At 39.2% G+C, this 13,643-nt stretch overlaps 1 protein-coding gene across 3 annotated transcripts in view; it reads right to left on the bottom strand.

Annotated features, from left to right (window-relative positions):
• Positions 1-9,254, bottom strand: part of CCDC91 (coiled-coil domain containing 91) — a 364,665-nt gene extending 355,411 nt beyond the window's left edge. Inside the window, exons 1-3 of one of the 3 annotated variants that reach the window (XM_055318678.1) lie at positions 9,023-9,254; positions 8,538-8,771; positions 7,178-7,260 (exon numbers count right to left, since the gene is read on the bottom strand). The gene's annotated coding sequence lies outside the window, so the exon portion shown is untranslated. The remainder of the gene's footprint in view (positions 1-7,177; positions 7,261-8,537; positions 8,772-9,022) is intronic. The other 2 variants (XM_055318677.1, XM_055318676.1) reach the window with 2 other exon arrangements.
• Between the last annotated feature and the right edge of the window lie 4,389 nt (positions 9,255-13,643).

The raw sequence follows: 13,643 nt of genomic DNA, 5'->3' as shown, positions 1-13,643 counted from the left end.
ATAAAATATGTATGCTAATGAAAAAAATAATCCTCGTGTCTGAAGCACACTCAAATGGAGTATATCCCTGACAAAACCTGACCCTTTATAAGCAGTATTTGAAGGACTGTTCCTCTTTACCATTTTAGCTAAAAATCCAGGCTTTCCCAAACAGCAATCGAGGCACTACCAACATTTTTTATATATTATATTGTCAGAATCCTACAGAAATGTCAACTGATGCTATTCCTCTGAGTAAATAACAAGTCCAAAAATTGCTACCTATTGGGTGATGGCACTGACAGTAATAAGTTTTATTTACTAAGTTCATTTAATTGCTTTTAAGTGTTTCTTTAATTCTGTGTAAATGTCTTTGGTTGGTGTTTTTATATTTTACATAACTAGACACCACAGAAGAATTAGCCTCCTAGCAATCCACTTTATCACTTCAACAACTTTATAGTGAGCCTTTGGCAACAACATACACCACTCAAACATGGCAAATCTGTCTGGTGATAAGTAAATAAATACCTGGCCCAAAATTACACATGATTCAAATATAACAAGAGGAATAAAAGAAAAGAGAGACACACATCTTGGAAATACCTAACCTGACATTCCTTTGTGAAAAACTGAGTAATATAAAGCAGGTCCTTTACATCCTTAAATTCTTGAGTTTCGAACAATTTGAAATTACTTGTTTGGGAATTCTGAATGATGAAATACAGCATTATTTCTCAAAGAAATGTCAGTATGCTTCACTGCAAAGAAAAATGAACATCAGGAAAGACTAACGTAAATATAAAAAAGTATCTCTAGTAATCATTTACAACAATGACAAACCATTTATGTCTCCCTCAAGTTGAAAGGTGATGCAATTAAGTAAAATACAAAAACTCACATATGTTCACACTCTAAGAACCCAAAAATATAATACACTACATTTTAACCCCATGTTCTTATCAACTATTTGCAGGTAATAATCATCCGAATATCTTCCATAGCACTGGAAATAATATTCTCAATTCTCAATTATTACTCTCAGATACTACAGGTTGCTAAGCTAGTCTATTAAATGCTCAAGGGGTGAGGGGAAGGATGGGGGGGAGAGTTCACTTATCTTCAATTACTAAGGCATTAAAATCCACAAGTATAATTTTAGAGATGCTCACCAAAGCAAAAATATTTGGTTTCTGTTTTTCTTTATTAAGGAAATCTCACTAATCGGAAAATTCAATTTCTTCAAGTAATATGTTATGGCATTGCAAATAGTAATTGTTCAACAAATGCCTCTTTACTTTCCCCTTTCAGTATAGTTTTGACAATTCACTGAACCTTTTAATCATAATTCGCAAGCCCTAACTAAAGATTTCCTCTATTTAAATGGACCAAATTATAAAAAATTAAATAGCATAATATAACAGATAATAATGCTCAGTGACCACAGAGGACAAGACAAAGAATACAGAATTTACACAGAGTTCACTAAGTCATTAAACAAGCAAACTGCAATAATAACAAAAACAAACAGCAACAATAACAAACCCTCAGGAGGAGAAAGAATGTGATATCCAAATATCCATATTACACATAATACACTTATTGGTTATATCACATGTAAGTACATACACTACATATAACATTTACATTTTTAATGTCTAGTCTTTGACAAAAATTATGAGACATGCAAAGAAACAAAAAAAGTAAAGTTCACATACAGAGGGGAAAAAAAGGGCGATCAACAGAAATTACTCCTGAGGAAACTCAGATATTGTTCTTAATAGACAGACATTAAAATCAACTATTTTATATATGTTCATAGATATAGTCCCAAAATACTAAAGGAAACCATGCCTAAATAACAAAAGTAAATTATGACTGTGTCTCAGAAAATGGAGACTATTAATAAAAATACAAGAATCATAAAAACAAAACAAAAACATCTGAAGTTGAAAAGTGCACTAATGAAACCAAAGAAATTTTACCAAAACATCTTAACAGCATATTTGAACTGGCGGAAGAAAGAATAGTGAGCCTGAAGATAGAGCATTTGAGATTATCCAGTCTGAGGAACAGGAAGAAAAAAGAATGAAGAAAATGAACAGAACATCAAAGACCTGTGAAAACCACCAGGCATACAAATATATGCATATGCATAAAGAGAGTACCAGAAAGAAAGGAGAGAAAGAGGGTGGCAGGGACAGAAAGAAAATTTGGAAGAAATAATGCTACAGTACTCCACAAATTTGATGAAATACATTACTCTACACATCCAAATACATTACTCTACTCAACAATTCCAACTAGGATAAAGAGATCCATACTTCAATGTGTCATAAGCAAACTTTCAAATACCAAAGACAAAGAGATAATCTTGAAAGCAGCAAGAGAAAAGCAACTCATCTCATACAAGGAATCCAAGATAAGATTTTTAACCATGAAAGCCTGAAGGCAGTGGGGATGACACATTCAAAGTTTCAGAAGAAAAAGACTGTCAACCAAGAATTCTAAATGCAGCAAAACTAATACTCAAAAAATGAAGAAATTAAGACTTAATCAAATAAACAAAAACAGAGAAGTCATCACAGGCAGTTCTTATCTATGAGACATACTAAAGGGAGTCCTAAAGAATGAAATGAAAGGATAATAAGACAGTACTTGAACCTACATAAAGAAATAAAAACACAAGTAAAGGTAACTACATTGGCAAATATAAAAATAGGTATAAAAGCGTATTTGTTCATAATTCTTTTAACTCATTTCTGATATAAAGACAACTGCACAAAGCAAATACTACAAATCTGTGTTGGCAAGCATACAGAGTAGAAAAATGTAATTTGTACAAAAGTAGCACAAAAAGGAAGAAATAGAACTAGGTAATAGCAAATTTTGTATAAATTTGAGATTAGGTTGGTATTAATGCAAATGAACATCAGTCTGTTATAAATTAAGATATTGTTTGCAATCACCAAAGCAACCACTAGGGAAAAAACTCAAAAGATATATAGTAAAAGAAACAAAAGAATTAAAATGGCATAGTAGAAAATATCTATTTAACACAAAAGAAAGTAGTAGAGGAATTAAGGAACCAAAAGGAGAGCCCACTTGACATACAGAAAATAAATAGTAAAATGGCAAGCATAAATCCTATCTTACTAGTAACTACATTATATACACATGGATTAAACACTCTAATCAAAAGGCAAAAATTGGGAGAATGGATTAAAAATTATCTAATCAGGTGCTATTTACAAGAGACATGACTTAGATTCAAAGTACAATAATGTACACAAAAATATATATTGGGAATAACTAGTTAACTTCATAAACAATACACAGAATAGTATACTATCAAAAACCTGAAGTTTGGAGCATCCATTTCTTTGAAGTCTTTAAGTAAGGGGCACCTGTGTAGTGCACTCAAAATTTACAACTTTTGTGTATCAAAGGGCATTATCAAGAAAGGGAAAATAAAGGCTCCTGGATGGCTCAGTCGGTTAAACATCTGCCTTGGGATTGGGTCATGATCTCGAGGTCCTGGGATTGAGCCCTACATCGGGTTCCCCACTCAGGGGGAGTCTGCTTCTCCCTCTCCTCCCCATTTGTGCCCTCTCTCACTCTCTCAGTATCTGTTTCTCTCTCTCTTAAACAAATAAAGAAAAGAAAGGGAAAACACCTACAGAATGAGAGAAAACATTTGCAAGTCATATACCTAATAAGGGTCTAATATCCAGAACATATAAGGAACTCTTAAAACTCAACAAAAAGACAACTCAAAGGCAGCCCCCGTGGCTCAGTGGTTTAGCGCTGCCTTCAGCCCAGGGCAGGATCCTGGAGTCCCGGGATTGAGTCCCATGTCAGGCTCCCTGCATGGAGCCTGCTTTTCCCTCTGCCTGTGTCTCTGCCTCTCTCTCTCTATGTCTCTCTATGTCTCTGTCTCTCATGAATAAATAAATAAAAATCTAAAAAAAAAAAAAAAAAGACAACTCAATTTTAAAATTAGCAAAAGAATTGAATAAACACTTCTTCAAAAAAAGATATGAAAATAACCAAAAAATACTTAAATCATCGATTAGTATCATCATTAGGAAAATACAAATCATAACCACAATGAGGTAGCAGTTCACATCCACTAGGATGGCTACAACCAAAAAGAAAGAAAAGAAAGAAAAGAAAAAAAGAAAAGAAAAGAAACCAAGTACTAAGAAGTAGAAAAACGAATCCTGTACATTGCTGGTAGGAGTATAATATATACAGCCATTTAGGAAAGTAGCTTAGCAATTTCTCAAAATGGTAAACAGAACTACCATATTACCCTGCAATTCTACCCCTGCATATATGCCCAAGAAAATTGAATACAAGTACACAAACAAATACTGGTACACAAATATTCATGGCACCACAACTCTGTACCCTTCTATTTAGAGTAGGCTATCATTCCCATTGAACCTGTCATTCATTCCTATTCAAACTTCTAGTATCCCAAACCCTCTTTATCCTCTCAGTCTACCAAAAACCCCACTTTGTAACTCCCAACTTACTGTTACTATTGGTAAAGCTTTTGTCTTGACTTCTTCCTTGATCACTCTTTGTCCTTCCAAATGTCTCTGTTTTTTTTTTTTTTCCATTTGTCTAACATTGTGCATTATACACCAGGAAATATACTCAATAGGTGAGAGACAAACCAACCTACAGGCCAATGTTTGGGCATCCTCAATTGAGAGTAATCAATCTAAGGAACAGAAAGAAAAAATAATGAAGAAAAATGAACAACAGATCCTCAGAGACCTGTGGGAAACCATCAAGCATGCCAAAATATGCACTATGGCAGTCCCAGAAGAAGAGTGAGAGAAAGGGCTAAAAAGAGTATTTGAAGAAATAATGACCAAAAACTTCCCAAAGTGTACTTCCCAAAATATATATACACAAACGACACAGACACATCACCAACAGATGGATTGGTGGAGAAAAAGTAAATGCTGATAAAGTGGGGAAAAAGTATATACTGATTAAAGAATCAGCCTTATGATTCCTAATTCACTACCTGAGCAATTTGCCGAATTATTTTGATCAGATGAAAGTAACTATTATGATATCCATGGCCCTTCTACGTGGGAGAAAAAAGAAATCATCCGAAATTTTCACATATGTGCTGTCTCACTTGTTCATGAGATTTTCTACTCCTAAGTATTTTGTACGAATCACACAATAAAACATTTTGCAATCTGACTAGATGCTAAGTGGTCATAGGACTTCTCTGCAATCATATGGAAATTACGTTTTATGATAGACTGTAACACTGAGAGTAGCCTTATGGCACTCCTTTCTTTTCCAATTGATAACAAGAAAAGCAAGATCAGTAACACCTAACTTTGGAACTACAGAAAATAAACTCAATACACCGACGAAGGTAAAGTCTTCTACAAAAGATTCTTGCAACAAAAAGTACTACACAAGTATCCTTAACTTAACTAATATGACTGGGGGAAAAACACATAGACCAAATAAGCAAGAGATATTTTACAATATTTCGATAAGTTTCCTCACTAGTCTGAGACTCAATTTCCCTGGCTAAGAAATGGGGAAATACTATCTACCTCAAAAGGTACAGGTTGGAATTCAATAAAACAACATATAGAGAGTATCTGCATGATGCTAGGCTCAAAGACTTCTATAATTCTTATCAAAAGAAGAACATGAATAGTATTTCACATTACACAAAATCCATCAGGAATTCTATCTAGGACAATGGCAGCAAAACAACAACGCTGGTGGAAAAATCATTTACTTATTTTATACCCTAAACCTATAAAAGTAATGGTTTAAACTAGATAAAATCTAAGGTACTCTGAGTTTCTGAAATTCTAGAATTCTACCTTACTGTGATGCCCAAAAGTTTTGCTCCAAATTTTATTACAATAACGCAGAGAAAAAAATTTTAAAACATCAAATTAAACGAGGCAGTATATATTAAGAATCTGAAAAAATTTCATGCACTTTAAATAATAACTACATTTTTAAAAATTGATTAAAAGAATCTTACCAGAGTTATGTACAAAGATATTAAATGCTAATTTCAATTGAGAAAACTATCTTAACTATAAATTAAGAACTTACAAATCAAGTTCTCAAAAACTTAATGCTGAGTGAAAAGGAAAAAACATAAAACAATATTTACAGTTTTTTTAAAAATGTTTGCAAAATGGGGATCCCTGGGTGGCGCAGTGGTTTGGCGCCTGCCTTTGGCCCGGGGCGCGATCCTGGAGACCTGGGATAGAATCCCACGTCAGGCTCCCTGCATGGAGCCTGCTTCTCCCTCTGCCTGTGTCTCTGCCTCTCTGTCTCTCTCTCTGTGTGACTATCATGAATAAATAAATAAAATCTTAAAAAAAAAAATGTTTGCAAAATAAAAAGACTGATAGAAAAGCCAGCAAAATATTAGCCCAGTGATTTCATAGGATTATTTCCCAATTTTCTACTATACAACTATGATTTCCACACCAACAACAAAAAAAAATTCATTCATGATCTAAAAAAACAAAAAAAGAACTTCAGCAAACTAAAAGTAAGAAAACTTCCCCAATCTGATGAAAACCATTTATTAAAAACCTACAGCTAATATTTAATGGTAAAAGACTACATGACTTACCCACTAAGATGAGATACAAGACAAGGACACCTGCTCCTATTCAACATCATACTGGAGGTCCTAGCCAGTGCAATCAGACAAGAAAATGAAATACAACCGGCCCTTGAACAACTCAACAGTTAGGGGCACCTACCCACCTCACAGTCGAAAATCCACATACAACTTCTGACCAAATGATAATTTTAATTGTAAATTATGTAGTTCAATAAGCCTAAATTTTAAAGGACATAGGACATGCATTTTTGAAAAATACACATCAAATTAAATGAGCCAAACTCAGCTCACCTAGGTTTGGAGGTAGGGGAGGCAGTGAGGAAACCAAAAAATCCTTAGGCATATTGTATATCAAAAAAATTGACTATGATTAAGATTTGTCAATAAGAAACAGACATTGATATAAAAAAAAATCTAAAGAGAGTTGCCTTTTTTTATTATGTTCTCATTGTCTGAAACAAAATTTGATGAGCTTCCAAAAAAGATCAAAAGTCACAAAGAGCAGGTTCATAAAGGAGCACTGTGATTGTGAGCCAGAATTTGGAAACAAGTTACCTGACATTCCCCTTCCAATTTACTAATGGAAATGCTCTCATCCAGTCCAAAGCACTGCCACCCCAACTTCTATTAGAAGAAATCTAATAAAAAAATATAAAAAAAAGAAGAAATCTAATAAACCTTCAAGTAACTTCATTTATAACAATCCTCTACTTTATAAATCATACATCTACAGACAAGTGTATAAGATAAAATGCCCCTAACTGGGCAAATTCCTGTTTATCCATTTAACCCTTCAGATCAGCTAATTAGTATTATTATTATTATTGTTGCTATTTTACTGTCACCGAAAATAATTAAGTGCTGTCCCTCTCTGATGACTCTGCAGTTTCTTTCTGACTGGTATTAAGATGATTGCAAAAAGCTCTCAGAAGTTTTGAGCTGATTACTGCAATAAGAAGATACATTTTTCCATGTAATAAGAGGTAAATTGTAACTTCCATCACTGTTTTATGTTTATTCCATTTGGCTTATACTGTTGCTAGGATACCAATTCGTAATAAGATTTCCAAACCCACAGAACAACTTTCCTAGCCAGTCAACTCTGTGACCAGGGCGATTGCGGACCACACACTTTACCGGCCAGCCAGCACCCCACACAGGTGCACTCTCCCTGGCATCCCCCATGCTCCATATGCTCCATGTACCTAACAGGTACAGTATGTATGCCAATTCCTTCATTGCAACAGAAATTACAGCACATGGCAAACAGGATGATGAGAAGAAGTGTAGAGCTCTCTGATGTCAGAGAACAAAGTGAATCTATTGCCACTCCCTGTTCTCCCACCCAACTAGATATTCCGGGCATTTTACCTTAACCTGTAGGGTGAAATGTTAGCCGAACCCCATCACTCCACCAGGCAACATGCAAACGCTACTCCCAAAAGCCATCACCCAACGACCGCCTGGAGACACATATTTGGAGAGGAAGGTGGCATCAGTATGTGTACAATTCAGACGAGAAGGGAAGGAAAGGTGTCGGAATTCTTAGGGGGGCGCTGAGTCACCTACAGCTGTGGCCAGGACTTTACCCTCCAGGAAGCCAGGCTCTGCCCCAACGCCCCTCATGGAAGCAAGTGAGAGGAAGAGGAGCAGCAGCAGCAGCAGCAGCAGCAGGAGGAGGAGCAGCAGCAGCAGCAGCAGCATCCTACCAAGAAGACATCCAGAACTGCTCTTCATAGTGCTACCACTCCTTAAAGGGAAGCCACAAACAGGTCTCGTGTCCAGAGCTTTCCACCACAGTACACACCACGGGCGGACAGACGGAAGAGACATCTTTATTGTGCGGGAAAGGGGGCGCGCTCAGAGGGATCAAGACCTCGCCTCGCCACTCGGAAAGTTACTGGCCGCCGCTTACCCCCCCGCAGGCCGCTGGTGCTGCAACCTGTGGCCCAGAGTAAGCACACGGGAATGTGGCCGGCGGACGTCGTAGGGCTTTACGCCGGGGTACACAGCAGAGCGGCGGGCGAAACCTAACCCGGGCGACGGGGCGGAGAAGACTCGCCGAGGATCGCAGTCTCCGCTCGGTGGGAGCTTCGGGGACACAAACGATCACGTGTCCTGGTCCGCGGGCGTTCGGAAATCCTCGATTCTGGAACGTGCACGGGCCGGAACCCGCCGGCACCGGGTCAGCGCGCTCCGGGGCCAGCCCGAGGCGGGGCACGCCTCCGACTCCCGCGCCCCGCGACCTCCGCCTCCCGGGGCGAGGCCCGGGCCTGCGCCCGGCGGAACCCGGCCGCGCTCCCCGCCCGCGCCCAGGCCGCCTCGGGGCGCGCCGCCCCGGCCCCCGGCCCCCGGCCCCCGGCCCCCAGCCCCAGGCCCGGAAGGCGAGCGTCCATTTACCTGCTCCCCGCTCTGGCCGCCGCCGCCGCCGCCGCCGCCGCGCCGCTCCCCCACGCTGCCAGGTGAGCCCCGGCACACTGCCCCGCACGCGCACACCCGGGGCACGACCCCAAGCCCGTGGCGGGGGGCGCGGGGGGGGGGACGGGGGTGGGGAACCGCGGCGACCCCAGCCACACCACTTGGGACACCCCACGCACCACCCGGCTTCGAACACCTCTGCCCCCGGAAGTTGATTTCCTCCAAGGCCCGCCCAAAGCTGCGCCTGTCACTCAACGCCCAGACGCGCGTCACGTGGTCCACATCCAAGCCGGGGGCCCGCCTCTTTAGAGCCACGCCCCCTTAAAGCCACGCCTCCCTCCACTGGCTTGAGCAGCCCACCGGGGGTTGCCTTCTGCAAAGGAGGGGGACGCAGGAAGCACCTCCTGTTAGCTACAGCTTCTCCTTCCTCATGAGTGACAGGCCCAGTGGCCACGCCTAATGCATGCAGATGAAACCCTCCCCCAAAATGATACTCCCATCTGGGATTCTGCAGGATTGTTGCTGAGAAAAGCCCCGCCTGATGTTTTCACCACCTCCAGGCAGAGTTCAATTTAAAAAAAAAAAAAAAAAAAAAAAAACAACCATCTTAGCTAAATGCCTGACAGGTAGTAAGTGCTCAAGAAACAGTTGACTGGATAACGGTTCCAGTTCATCTTTGCGTGCAACGGAATGCACCGAAGCCCAGAGCCTCTCCAGACCCTATGACATTAAGGGAAAGACTGCTCAAGAATTATTTTTTGTTCTTGGCCTCAGCTCCAGATCACAGCAATTTATGCATGCCATCTTTGTTTCAGAGGGAGTTTATTTTCAGCTGCCAAGCCACCCACTTTTTTCCAAGCCTTCAATCAAATAATTCCTCCTGAAGAAAAAGAAAAGAGAATGACATAACTGTCAGGGTTTTATTTGAAAGGAAGCATGATTATATAGGGGTTGTTTTTTTTTGGGGGGGTGTCCATTTCAAAGTGTAACTGTTAAACAGTCAACTGGCTGGTCACTCATTAAAGAGTCTTCCATTTTTGACAAGGGAGGGATTTGAGGAACACTCATTTAACAATTTTTTATTAAATGTATACTTGGCCTGCTGGCAATTGGAGAATGGATCAGATACATTCAAGATGTTTGCCTGCAAGGAGTTTATAGTCTAGTAAGAAATATACACAAGTAATCTGGGAACTTTGGGCATAAGTCTCTGGAATATTCACAGTCATCAAATTAACAGGCATTCTTTAACATTTTGGATGTTATTTTTCTCATCTTTCCACTGAACAAAATCAACTCAAGCCTTTAATAATCTCTGCTGTGTACTCGAGGTGGAAAATGTCAGCAAGGAATCCTAACAATTCTCCAGTTAGTGCAGGCTTAAGTGGTTAGTGAGTAGTAGTTGAGAACAAATGTCACTCTTCTATATCCACTTTTTCTGTCCTCCATCGTCATGTGCACAGTGAACACGTTTCTCTTATAGCAAATATGATGCTTCCTTAAACAAATTTATTTACCCATCTACTACACCACCACATCAGAGACTGCTTTTCATTTGTATATATCTCAATCTACTTATTAGTCTTTGTATATGCAGCAATATCACAGTTTTTAGTGATTAAAAGAAAGGTATTTAATAAACGTTTCTTAAACTGAGTACAATTACCCTTATATCATTTTGTGTCTCATATCCCTTTCAACTGGAACCTCAGATGAGTCTCTGAGAGTTTTCATTGATAGATCTATGTTTCCTCTGTCCCACCTAATCCAATATTTAAGATTAATTAAACGAACATAATAATAGAAGCTGATATTTATTAAATACTTGCTATGTGCCTGCCATAATTATCTTATGTGCCTGGCTAAATATTTTAAATCTATTATCTGATTTGTCATCACATCCTCCAAAGTAATTACGTTAATATATTACATTAATATATTCACTTTTTTGGTAAGGATAAAGGGGGAAACAATGCTAAAGAGCTAGAGAGGGTAATTTTTTTACAAGATTTTATTTATTTATTCATGAGAGAAACAGAGAGAGGCAGAGACACAAGCAGAGGGAGAAGCAGGCTCCATGCAGGGAGCCTGACGTGGGACTCGATCCCAGGTCTCCTGGATCATGCCCCAGGCCAAAGGCAGCGCTAAGCCGCTGAGCCACCGGGGCTATCCCTAGAGAGGGTAATTTGACCAAGTGGCAGAGCAGGATTCCAAGCCAGTTCTGCCCAATGAAAGCATTTGTTGATTTCCCTACAGCACACTGCCTCTGCTTTTCACATCATTTGTTCATCACTGAATCCAAATTTCACCAATTCCGTGAAGTCTTTCTCTCCTTCACACAGTAATCTGTGCTCTTTCTTTTTTATTAAGTATAAATTTAGTGGGTTTTAGTATATTTACAGAATTGTTCAACCATCACCACAATCAACCTCAGAACATTTTTGTCACCTCAAAAAGATACCTCATGCCTTTTGTCAGTCACACTTCATCCCTCCTATTCCCTGCCCCTTTGGCCTAGACAAGCACTAATCCACTTTATGTCTTTAGATTTGCCTGTTCTGGACATTTCATATGAATGCGATCATGTAATAGGAGGTAGTCTTTTCTGGCTGCCTTCACTTCGCATCAGGTTTTCAAAGTTCATTTGTCCATACAATGGTGAACATTTGGGTTGTTTCCATTTTGAGGGTATTAGGAATAACGTTTCTATGAACATTCATGCAAAGTTATTGTGTCAAGATAATATTTTCATGGCTATATCTACCTAGGAATAAAATTGCTGTCTCATATGCTAATTCTATGCTTAACCTTTAGAGAAACTGCCAGATTGTTTTCCAAAATGGCTGTACAATTTTACATTCCTACTAGCAATGTATGAAGGTCCTAATTTCTCTATAGTTCCTCTTATCTCCTTAGAACTTAAGAGTATTAGAACTTATGGCTCTATTTCTTGTCAGAGTATTTTTCATAAGCCATCTGGCATTATTATTTATCTTTGTTATGTATATATCTGCAGGCTACAGGCCCATTATCCTAATAGATTCTGACCTTCTGAGCTCAGAAACATGGTTCCTTGCCCCCAAGAGGATCAAGTTTGGAGAAAGATGTAGACAATAAAATAGTGTAATAACAAGCACTGAAATCAAGATTATTATTAAAATGTGGAGGAGGAGCACCATATTCAACCTGTATTAAACAGGAAGTACTTCTCATAAAAAGTAAAGCTTAAGATGAGTCTTGAATAATCCAAAGGAATTGGACAACCTAAAAAGAAACGAAGTGTGTTTCCAACAAAAGTACCCGTACCTTGGTATTTATCTCCTTGACTATGAACTGTGGAGGTAAGTACCGTGTGTAGGGAGGTATAGTGGAAGCAAAGATGATGTGATGTGTGGGAATGTGGCAGGAGAAATGGGAACTATAGGTAGGTCAAGATGGATGAAGAATTTTATAAACTGCTAAGGAGTTTGAAATCTATTCTGAAGGCAGTAGAAAACTAATGGATTGTTTAAGCAGAGGGGAAGAATTCCTTCAGCAGCAGTGCACAGGATGGGTTATTAGACAGGGAATAGGTTTTTCTCTGGAAAAACAAAGAAACCAGTTAGAAGACTGAGAGCTAGAATGAAGAATTATGGAAGCTTGAGTTGAGGTGGTAGTCATGAAATTGGCAAACAAATATTGAGAAAGCAAATGTCCAATAAAATCATTTTCAAAGCATATAAACATATAAAAATTATATTATTTTCTTGTCGGAATAAATAAAACTCTAAACACAGGTAATAAAGACTCCGACTCCATAGTTGATGTTTGGCGGTTTGATGGTTGACAACTTTCAATCTTTCATCCATTCCCTCTTGCCCCACATCTGGGCAGGCTGATAAGAAATCCTGGGTGCTCCCTTCTTTGGTGCCGGTGGGTAATTCAAGCCACACAAGTTGTGGCCTCTGTGTAGGAATTTTCACCCTAGTATCAAGCCCTAGTCACCATAAAATCCCCAAAGGCCAGTCTTTCTCCCAACCTCCCTGCATCCTCTCCCAGCCATGTTGGATTTGTTTGGAAAGCCTGCCCTCCTCTTCCTAGAAATTCTCATTTTGTGACTTATAAACTTACACTCTCCTGTGATGCATGGTATCAGAAATCTTGAAAGGTGAACCAAATTTTAGGAGGGCATCCATCTTATTTCTGTGGGTGACTGCAACAGTACTAAGTTGTAGTGTTTCATTCTTATCGGCGAGTGTACAACCTTCCTCCTGAATCCCCTACATCTTTGAATGGCATCAGAAACCTGGAATACATCTTCAGTTCTTTCCTAAATTTTTCTGCCTTCTCAAAATTTGTTTCATTCTTTCCACATTGTGCAAGACACGCCTCAGAAGTTTAGGTGGAATTAACCTCATCCTTATCCCAAAGTTAATCCAATCAGGATAATCCTGATCCATGATGTTCCCTTGGCCCACAAATGGCATGGGATTGAACACCAATCACTGAACTTTTGCCACAAAATTGTGTTCTGTGGCTCCCTTTCTCCCTCCTGATGTGAATGAGAAAGCATATGATCCTTGTTGCTGAAGGCAGTCATCTGGTGACTGAAAAAATGAAAGAG

This window comes from Nyctereutes procyonoides, unplaced genomic scaffold (genome assembly GCF_905146905.1).
Source record: "Nyctereutes procyonoides isolate TBG_1078 unplaced genomic scaffold, NYPRO_anot_genome, whole genome shotgun sequence".
NCBI lineage: Eukaryota > Metazoa > Chordata > Mammalia > Carnivora > Canidae > Nyctereutes > Nyctereutes procyonoides.
This window is presented reverse-complemented; position numbering and strand designations above follow the sequence as displayed.